Below are 10727 nucleotides of genomic sequence, written 5' to 3' on the forward strand. Positions count from 1 at the left end.
AGTGAAACGTATGCTCAGGTCTGATGATTGACTTGGCCAGCCAGGAACATTCCACTTTTTGGCCCTGAAAAACTCCTTGGTTGCTTTAGCTCCATCTATGGAGTGGAGTGTACTGGAGTGTTGTTGATCTGTTTGATGGTTGAAAATGCGTTCTTCTTCACAATTGAAGGTAATCTTTGGTCATCCATGATGGTGGTCTTATGTGGGCTACCAGGTCATTGCTTCTTAACAATGTTCTAAACAGTTGATTTGGACACATCCAATGTTTGGGCTATATCTCTAATTAATTTGAATTTTCAACCTCATCATGGCCTGCTTTACGGGCATTGACACTTTTTTGGTCCACATATTGAGAGACAACAGCCTCCAAATGCAAAATCCACAACTATAATTAACTCTAGATCTTTAGTTATCTTTTGTTGTACATGGTGCAATGACACACAGCTGGCCAAGAAATACCTGAGCATCCAATTGTTCAATTACTTTCGGTCCCCTAAATTAAGAACAATACTGTACTGTGGGGACTGTGTGTAAAAAGGGCTGCAATTCCCACACAGATTACCCGATATGGATGTAAATACCCTCAAATTAAAGCTGACATATTCACTATTTCATTTCAAATCCAAAGTGCTGGAGTACAGAGCCAAAACTGCAAAAATTGTATCACAGGCCAAATACTTATGGACTGTGCTGTATGTACGTAACTATAACCAAAGGCTTTACAATTTCCATGGGTTGCAAATTTCCAGCCATGGTTGGATTTTATGGAAAACCAATGGGATATGTGGAGGAGTAGTGGAGTGGATTCAATTTATTTATGGAGTGGATACCCATACACATCTAGTTTGTTTTAGTTGGTGGGCTCATAGGTACCGCAGTCCTAGCTATAGCTCCCATCTTAGAACCCTACCAAGGGACCAGAGTCTGTGTATGATTATATTTCTCCTATAGTTCCTTCCCCTAGAATACATAACCTTTTATGGTTTGTTTCTCATACAGCCTGCCACTCTTAAATTTCCTCTTCTACAGTATATGATTCTTTGAATACTGTGGGACAATGCAGTACCCATACACCACCCATATATTTAGTAACCTTCCAAATTCAGGACCCCTTACATTAGACTCCAACTTGGACTATAAAAAGAATGAACAATATTCAGTTTTCAGGGAATAGTCATAAACAGACACATGATCACAAAAATATTATTAGAAGTAATATCCAGCAACCATTTTAAATAATGAGCCAGTTACCTTGCATGTGACAAATTGTAAGGTGTTGCCTCTGCACAGATGCTGTCAGAACATTGTGTTTCTTTCTTGTCTTGCCCTCCCCCATCTCCCTTCCTTGTTTGCCATTCACATTTCCCCAAGTAGGACACGCATAACTCCCAGTATTTCCAGTCCTGTTTTATTTACCCACATTCTTCCTACTTATGCAGAAGCGAGACTGCTGAGATTATGAATGCAGTCATAATGCTCAGTGTTCCTTGCAGGAAGGATTCACTTGAGTACACTGGGGTAGCGTGGTTAGGGTTATGGTCTTTATGACTGCAAGGCACAATTGCCACATGTGAATTCATCTAAGGATTCATTCATCCATTCTGCAGTGCCAAGTATATACAAACATGGCAATCTCTCTCCCTAAACCATGAGCCTTCCTATAAATTCAGTTTCTGTCAGGATGGCATGGGAGTTGGCTTTCCTCATTTCATTTAGATTCTCTCATGACTGCTCCTGCACAAACACGCGGTCCCTTCATATTATTTTAATCTCCTGTGTAACTGTTTTATTGACTGGGAGCCCTGCAGTTGTAATGAATGGGATCAGGGCAACAAGTGAGGCATGTAGTTCAGATCTTTTGCTAGAGAGTGGAGGTTTTGTTGTATTTATGCACAGTTCCAGTTCCTTTAGTGCAGATCCATACCCATCGACCTGCCTGTACTTTCTTTATTTATTTTTTAAAACTTTTTCTGATTGGGTGTCCATTCTCAGTTTAGGGTGTCACCTACAACAAAGCATTGTGGAAAAAAATTGTTTGCTCCCTCACTTTTCCCGCTAGTTTAGAAAACATAGACTCTCATAAGCCTAGGTGGGTATGCATGTACAGCTACAGCCACACCTTTGGTAAATGGTACAGTATCACATTCATTGTGTCTTAATTAATTTCATTTTCTTCAGCCTTGTCCCAAGTTTTGTTTGCTCTCTTCTGAATGCAAACGGAACACGGAAATGTAGATGTTTTCTCTTACAGTCTACACGAATGCCTTCAGATGTATTCTCTGTTATGTCCTGCATGAGTAAACATGTGAATGTCAAGAACAATCAATCAGAGTGTCTTCTTGTCACTCTGAAGCAGTTCATTTGGAGGCTTGTATCATGTTTGTGTATCCGTTAACACTCACAAGGTGTGACATCCATTGAATAGAAATGCAACTGATGTTGTCCTGGATTTGTTCAGTGACAAGGACCCAGCAAGTCTTTGTTCTGAAATCCTTACGGGAAGTGATTTATGTTTCTCTCTCTTTTTTGATCTAAAGAAATGAACTAAGGTGCCGCTACAAAAGTGGTCAAAAAAAAAAAACACATTAACAGACCTTTTGGCCTCAGGTTTCCCATGTTTTTATGTCCTCCGTAATTTGATAAACTCTGCAATTATAAATTTGAATTTAATCTCCACATTACAAGAATACAGTTTCAGTTATTACCATGGATGACCAGGCAATATTTGTGCTGCAGTTCAATTATAGCTTGTCATCTGGGCTTTGTGTGAAACGGAATGTTGTGGAAATTATGTTGAAATATAATATATTATCAATATATTGTAACACATCACAGTACATAAGAAAACATACAAATTGTTGCTGATTTCAGATATTAAGATGTGTTTTAATTTTTTTTTTAATATAAGTGAAATTTCTATGAAAAACTATTTATTGTTGTATTTTCAAAAAAAAAAAAAGTCAAGTTACAGTATATTGCTGCATATTCCCTGACACGGCATCCTTGTATTGTATGTTCGTCAATCTGGAATAGACCCTCATGTTCAATGTTATCTTTTGCGTTGATATTTCATTGTTTTTTCAGACACTGAAATAGTTTCTGTTTGTTAGCTGTGTTCAGGTTAAGCATGGACTTTGTCATCTTTAATGATTGTTGAATTATTTAATTGTTTTGTTTACAGCAGAGGTGCCCAGTCCTGTTCATGAATGACTAGTGTGGATAGAAAATTTCCTTTTAGCCAGACCCTGAAACACCTGATTAAACTACTCATTGGCCTCAGTCAAGGGTACCCAATATTACGAAAGAATATTGATTATGTTTATACGGAAACAACTGCACAATAAAGTCACAAAACACAACAACATTCAGCACGTCGACATACTTGGTGAATAAGCCACCATGTCATTTATGGAACACTGATAACATAGGTCATAGATCACATTGTGCATAATGGTAATGAAAAGCACCTATTTCCTGAAGTCTTGATGATGCATTGTGGTCAACGCTGCTTTGTAACACAGCACCAAAAGCATTTTGCTGCTAGTACACTCTTTAAAGTTTTTTTTTTTTACTGTTTTATTAAATTGAACTCATTTCATGTACATCATTTAATGAGAGGAGAATAAAAAGAACACCATAATACTGAGCACAGTCAAACAAAAGCTTTGGGGTTACATTCTAATGAAATTTCAGATATTTCACTCTCTTCTTTACCAAGCAAAATAAAATGAAACGGCATAACCAGTTTAATTGTTTTATTCCCGTCCTTCTCTTTCTCACCAGCTACCAGCGTATGCTTATTTATACCAGTTTATTTATTTTGACTGTTTAGAATGTGCTTAGCTGAATACCATTGTATACTAATATTTATAAACAATCTAATGAAAAAATGCATTTTATAAAAGCTGTAAGTTTCACCATAAAATCCCCACAAAAGCTCAATCATTGCATCTTATGCCTTCCTTTGTTATTGGAAAATATTGTGGTTCTGTGTGTTAAATTTTCATTAATTGGTGCTGGTATTGTTCCTACTTTATTAACACAATCAAATTTGTGAAAATGAGGAGTTCAGAGGATCCATAGTGCCTACTTGGCCAATCCTGTATGGAGAGCTGAAAACTAACTAACTGTACACAGAAAATCAATGTGTTTTTCTATCTGCTTTCTGTTTGGAGGTTGTTATTGGCATATACTGTATAGTAATTCTGTTCTTGTGTTCAGATGAAGATGATGTATCTGGCTATGAAGTCTTTCCCGGAAACATTGATCCAAGGTTGGACTCTTACTCTATTTAAATTTACTCTATTTTCCCTTGCTTGGGATTTCTTCAAGGATTTCACCATCACCATTTTAATGGGACCAGTTAACACTACGTGTGGGCAAGCAATTAGAGTCTAATTCTCTAGGAGCATTCCACCAACAGAAGTTGTCATGACATTTCACATAGAAACATAACCTTATGTACACGCTGTCCTGTCAACATAGGTAAGCCATAAATGGTGCAATAGGCAATAAATGAATAAAACATCACTGATAGACATTATAAAACACATTCCTCTTCATTGCCAGGAAAAATTAGTGAATCATTCACGCCACCTTTTTTTAACTTGTGATGATTTTTACTTGTTTGAACGCTATTTAATATATTGTTTATTTACTATGATAAAATTCTGCCCAAAAGAAGATCAGAACTCTTCCCCCTTGAACATTCATGGATTTAGAATGTCCTTGGTCAGTCAAATAATTATTTAATACTTCTGGAAGATTATGGCTAATGTGCATCGATATAGAATCACCATAGTGTCCTGTAGACTCCGCCTACGTGATGCCTTATTTTTAGTATAGGATAGGGATATCAGAGTAGCCTAATTGCTGTGTTTACTTAAGGTGATATCCAAATGTACTATTAATTGATTAGTAATGGAACACTAATTTGATCAAGAGCAACATAATTGTCAATCACACAAACATACACATAGCCTCCACCAATGGCCTCTAACATTAGATCAATCTTTTGGCATGGTAACGTGCTTAATCAGATCATTTAATTTACAGAAACATGTAACCCTTGTGTTCTTTTTGGGTCAAATTGCCCCTTTTATACTTTTAGTAAAAGGCATGATCCTTTTGAGAAATGTATTTCATAACCAGTGACTTAACCGGTGTAAATTTGGATTCTTTTGTGTTTTTTTTGTTATTTCCTTGGCTTTTTGCCTATACAGTTTCTTTGAATATAATAAGATAAATATAAATCACATAAAGAAAGAATGACACTTTCAATGTTAAATGCGGTCTAGCAGAAGTAAATGGAAACCATTAACATTACATTACAGGCATTTAGCAGACGCTCTTATCCAGAGCGACTTACATTGTATCCAATTATACAGCTGGATATACACTCACCGGCCACCTCATTACGTACACCTGTTCAACTGCTCGTTAATGCAAATATCTAATCAGCCAATCACGTGGCAGCAACTCAATGCATTTAGGCATGTAGACATGGTCAAGACAATCTGCTGAAGTTCAAACCAAGCATCAGAATGGGGAAGAAAGGTGATTTAAGTGACTTTGAACATGGCATGGTTGTTGGTGCCGGACGGGCCGGTTTGAGTATCTCAGAAACTGCTGGGATTTTCATGCACAACCATCTCTAGGGTTTACAGAGAATAGTTCGAAAAAGTGAAAATATCCAGTGGGCGGCAGTTCTCTGGGCGAAAATGTCTTGTTGATGGCAGAGGTCAGAGGAGAATGGCCAGACTGGTTTGAGCTGATAGAAAGGCAACAGTAACTCAAATAACCACTTGTTACAACCAAGGTGTGCAGAGGAGCATCTCTGAATGCACAACAAGTCGAACCTTGAAGCAGATGGGCTACAGCAGCAGAAGACCACACCTGGTACTAGCAAGTACCTAATGAAGTGGCCGGTGAGTGTATACTGGAGCAATGCAGGTTAAGTACCTTGCTCAAGGATACAGCGCAAATGTCCGACCGGGGAATCGAACCTGTGCACTTTTTATACATTTCAGGGCACCATAATATTTGGGTCAAATGACTTCACAGGTTTTTATGATTAGTCAGGTGTGTTAAATTGCTTCCTTAGTGCAGGTATAGGAGCTCTTTCAGCATCTAGTATTGATTCTAGGCTTTTTATTGATTTTGGTGACTGTTGGCATTTGTCAACACAAGGGCCAGAGTTTTACTAGTGGAAGTAAGATTGTGTTGTCCCAAACATGGTTCCCTGAAATTGGAGCTATGAATAAAAAGTGCTGTAATTTCTACATAGTGAAACCAAAATGTATGAAATACCCTTTAATAGAAGCTGAGAATCTGCACTTTAACCACGTGCGCATTGTTTCATAAAAAAATCTAAAATTGTGTGAGTAAAGAGCCAAGTCAAGAAAAAATATGTTTTTGGCCCTAATGTTATGGAGCTTTCTGTATATTGAGTCTTTTTGCATAAATCTTTGTAATGGTTTAATGTCCTGGGTATATTTGGCCCAGGCTAACATTATGGGACACCCATTCTCACTTATATACCCTGTGTAGTGAGGTTTGGTTCAGTTTAGTCAGAACAATGAAGTTCAACAACCAATCAGAATTCTGTATGTATGTAGAGCCTAACTTATAGACAATGAAATAACACAGACAATAATTTAGGAAAAAAGATTTATAATTATTGGCCATGAAAATGAATATGTGAATAGGCTAATTGAAAACAATAATTTTCATAATATTAGCAAGAATATTTATGCAATTCTTAATCAAAGGAAATTATAATTATTTGACTGCTAAACATAGAGGTTAACAGTACTATCATTAACAAAGGTTAATTTGTGTTATGCTTCAGTGATGCCCTACTTTAATTTAGATGGTTAGTTTGTTTAGTCAGTTTCATAAAATAAATTTTTAACAATGTAAAACAACAAGGTCAGGGAATTAGCTATTCCAGACCAACACACGCATAGCAAAACAACAAGCAGCAATAAAATAGCCTAATTAGGTATTACAAGTTTTATGCTATTCTATGGTTTGATGTAGGTGTTAAATAAAATGTGTTTCAAAACTTAACAGCAATAAAAGGGGAGGCCAGTCCTTAGTTCAGTCAGGCGATGCGTCAGCTTATCAGCTGGTCCAAAGCCATTGCAGGTGCTCCTGGAAGACTTCTTCATTGAAGTCGGGTCACAATGGGTTTCAGTCAAGACAGATTTGGATGTGTACAGATCTATACTCGGGTCTGGCTGCAAGGGAGATATGGGGGAAAAGTCTGATGATACTTGTTCCTCAAAATAGCTGTTGGAGAGAAATAAACCACCTTGGTTTATTTTGCGGACCGCTGCAGGCTAACTCAGGCAGGTCTCGATGACCAGACGAGATGCTTGTTGGGGCGTGCAATCAATTACCTTAGTACACCTGGTCGAGTAGATAAGTGTCTTAACCCTCAGAGCAGGGGTGTTAAATTTTTGCTCACAAAGTTTGCATAAAACCCCATGTTTGTTTCCTGGAACGAGTTTGGTAGATTATATTGGGCGCACAAACATTTGATTGGCTCATGATATTGGAGCTGTCAATCAAACACTGATAGATAAACCATTGATTACTGCTTTAATGATTAATATGTTAAATCGGGCTCCCAATTTCCTCTTAAAAGGGGCTTCCCTGCCCCAAGCTGGTGTCTAATTGACCAGGCAGTGAGTTTATTGCAGGGTCACACGAGGCAGGCTGCAGGCACTTATTTTTGGCTTGGTTGACTAGAAAAAGTTAATGGTGAACGTGACTCAGTCGAGGGTCAGTTCCTTGGTCAGGAAGTCAGAGGCCACAAATGTTCCTGTGTATAGTTACATATATCGTGACACAGGTAAGTAGTCAAATAGCCAAACTTTGTTTGCTATAAGGTTATTCTTTTAATGTGCAAATAAATTAAATCAATCGGATCAATTTTTCCTAACGTTTCTTGGATGATATGTTTAAAATCCCATGGGCAATGTCTCCAGATCAGTGCTTTCCTGTAGATTATCCAAGATGCGTCATGAAAAAAGGAAACTTTGCCAAAATCATAGTTGACCCTAGGCAACCTTGAAGACTTAGAGTGGCAGATGTTAAAAGAAATAGAATTCAGATTACAAAGCTAAGGAGGAAGCTGACCAAGAATACAGTGCAGTCTGTAAGTATTTGGACAGTAACACATTTTTTGCTCTGTTCTCCAGCATATTGGATTTGAAATGAAGCAATGGATATAAGGTCAAAGTGCAGACTCAACTGATATTTGATGGTATTTACATCCAAGGTGAGCCATGTAGGAATTACAGTTTTATACAAAGTTCCTCCATTTTAGGGGACCAAAAGTAATTGGACAGTTGCCTGCTAACTTGATTATTTGCATGATTCTTTCTTTAACAAGAAAGCTAACAAAAAGTATAGAGTTGATTCCAAGTGTGGAATTTGCATCTGGAATCTGGTGATAGCTCAGCAAAGGCAAATGAATAAGAATACTTTCAATTTTGAAGAAAAGCCCATGCTAACTGTTAAACACATGAAGAACACTCTCCAGAATGTAAGCATAGATGTGTCAAAGACTACCACAAAGAGAAGACCACACCAACATAACCTCAGAGGTTTTACTGCAAGCTGTGAACCACTGGTGACTTTCAGGAACAAAAAGGACAGGTTACAGTTTGCTAAAAAAAAGTACATAAAAACTACAGTTCTGGAACAAAGGCTTTTGGACAGGGGGGATGAGTATTTACCTGCTCCAAAGTAATGGAAAGTGGAAAATGTGGAGAAAGGAACTGCTCATGATTCAATGCATGCCATCTCACCTGTGAAGATGATAGAGGTAGTGTAAAGGCTTGGGCATGTATGGCTGCCACTGGAACTGGTGTATATGTGCCTGCTGATGGCAACAGCAGGATGAATTCTGAAGTGTACATAAACGTGATCAGATCCAACAAAATGCCTCGAAATTTGTATGCAGGTATATACCCTCAAATAAAAGCTGATAGTCTGAACATTAACCTCAAATTCATTGTTTTATTTAAAATCCAATGTTTTGGAGTACAGAGCCAAAAGAACAAAAATTCATTGTTAAAATACATAAGGACTGCACTGAATGTCACCTGCCCCATGCAGCCCACTACCAGGGAAAATTCCACTGGAGGTAGGGTAAGTGAGCATGTGCTTCTGTGAGACTAAGAATTCTCGCCCACTCCCACTTGGTCCAAGGCCTTTTCCAGTTGCCTGATACCAGACCTGATCAGATGTGTCACTCTGGCACTAGATGCACCTTCCCCAGGCCGGTCATCCTGACCACTGATCCAGCCCTAAGGATTGTGCCTTATGGTCTTCCTGCCAGGCCATTGGTCAGATATGTTGGTGTGGATGTCCAGAACCTCCACCCATGGACACGGGTGTCATCATTGTATAACCCCTTGTTTTTAAAAAAGCAGTTAAATTAGCAACTGCTAAACTCACAGGTTTTTACTAGCTTTTAATTTCATTTACCCAAGGTTGGTGTGATCAATCTGCTATTAATCACCATTGTGTATCACCCACCAAGGTCAAACAAAGACTTTATTTCCCAGTTCTCAGACTATCTCATATTGTACCATGCCTAAGAGTCCTTATTCTTAGTGATTTTAACATTCATGTTTACTGCCTATTTAAATATCCAGCAAAAGAGTTTACCCAACTGGTTGAATCTTTTCATCTTGTTCAGCATATTAATGGACCTCCACATAGGATAGGCCAGGGGTGGCTAACTCGTCAGACACTCCTTAAAAATGCTTTACCACTGCGAAGAGTCACATCAATGGCTTTGTATGAACACACACACATGCACACACACAGGAAACACCAGCACACACACCAACAACTTCCAATAACTTGCAATGACAAAACACTGTTTTAATGGGTCAGTGTTTTTTTTTTTTAAATTTTAACCATGCATGTGGTTGGTTTTGACACATCGGGACTTCTTGCTTTCAACAGTCCACTTTAAATCTGGATTGTATTTACTTGCAGCTAGTCAGCGGAACTCTTTCATGTGTGTGTCAGAAAGAACAGAGCAATGCTTTCATTTTACATTTCTGGGTAGAAAAGATTGATTCACAAATGTAGTTGACCCAAACACTGACAGTAGTTTCAGTATTTGTGTCCACTCCTTTTATACCTAAACTGCGGCCATGCAAGATCTAACTGGATATTTCTCAGTCCACACCTGGGCTAACTGCACCAACACAAAGAAGTGATTTATGATCATAAAGCTATACAAAGCTGCCAGCTGCCTTTACAATATCTTGCTAAAAAAAGAGGAGGGAGCATGCATATACAGGACAACACCATAATCTATTACAGACAAAAATGTAGATCTGACTAAATTCTTAAGGAGAAACTATTCTTTCTTAAAATGAAACTAAAAAAACCCATTTCAGTTTTTAAGTTTTCAGTATGTAAAGGCCATCTTATCATCCATATGCCAAGATAGGATATTAATAGGAAGGAATTCTTTTCAATTTGTTTTCACCTAAGCTCAACGTGGTGAGACTTTGTACAGACTCTATGCAACCTTTGGTCAATATAAATTTAGTTGTTTGTATATTCAAGACTAACTTCAAATGAAGGAGTGTGGTTTGAAGAGTATGAAAAGCAACTTGGCGGTCACTAACAGCTTGATTCAAGGGAGGAAATAACTGTATAGATGACTATCATCTGCATTTAAGTGAAGCATT

The sequence above is a fragment of the Anguilla anguilla genome, chromosome 2, assembly GCF_013347855.1.
Source record: "Anguilla anguilla isolate fAngAng1 chromosome 2, fAngAng1.pri, whole genome shotgun sequence".
NCBI lineage: Eukaryota > Metazoa > Chordata > Actinopteri > Anguilliformes > Anguillidae > Anguilla > Anguilla anguilla.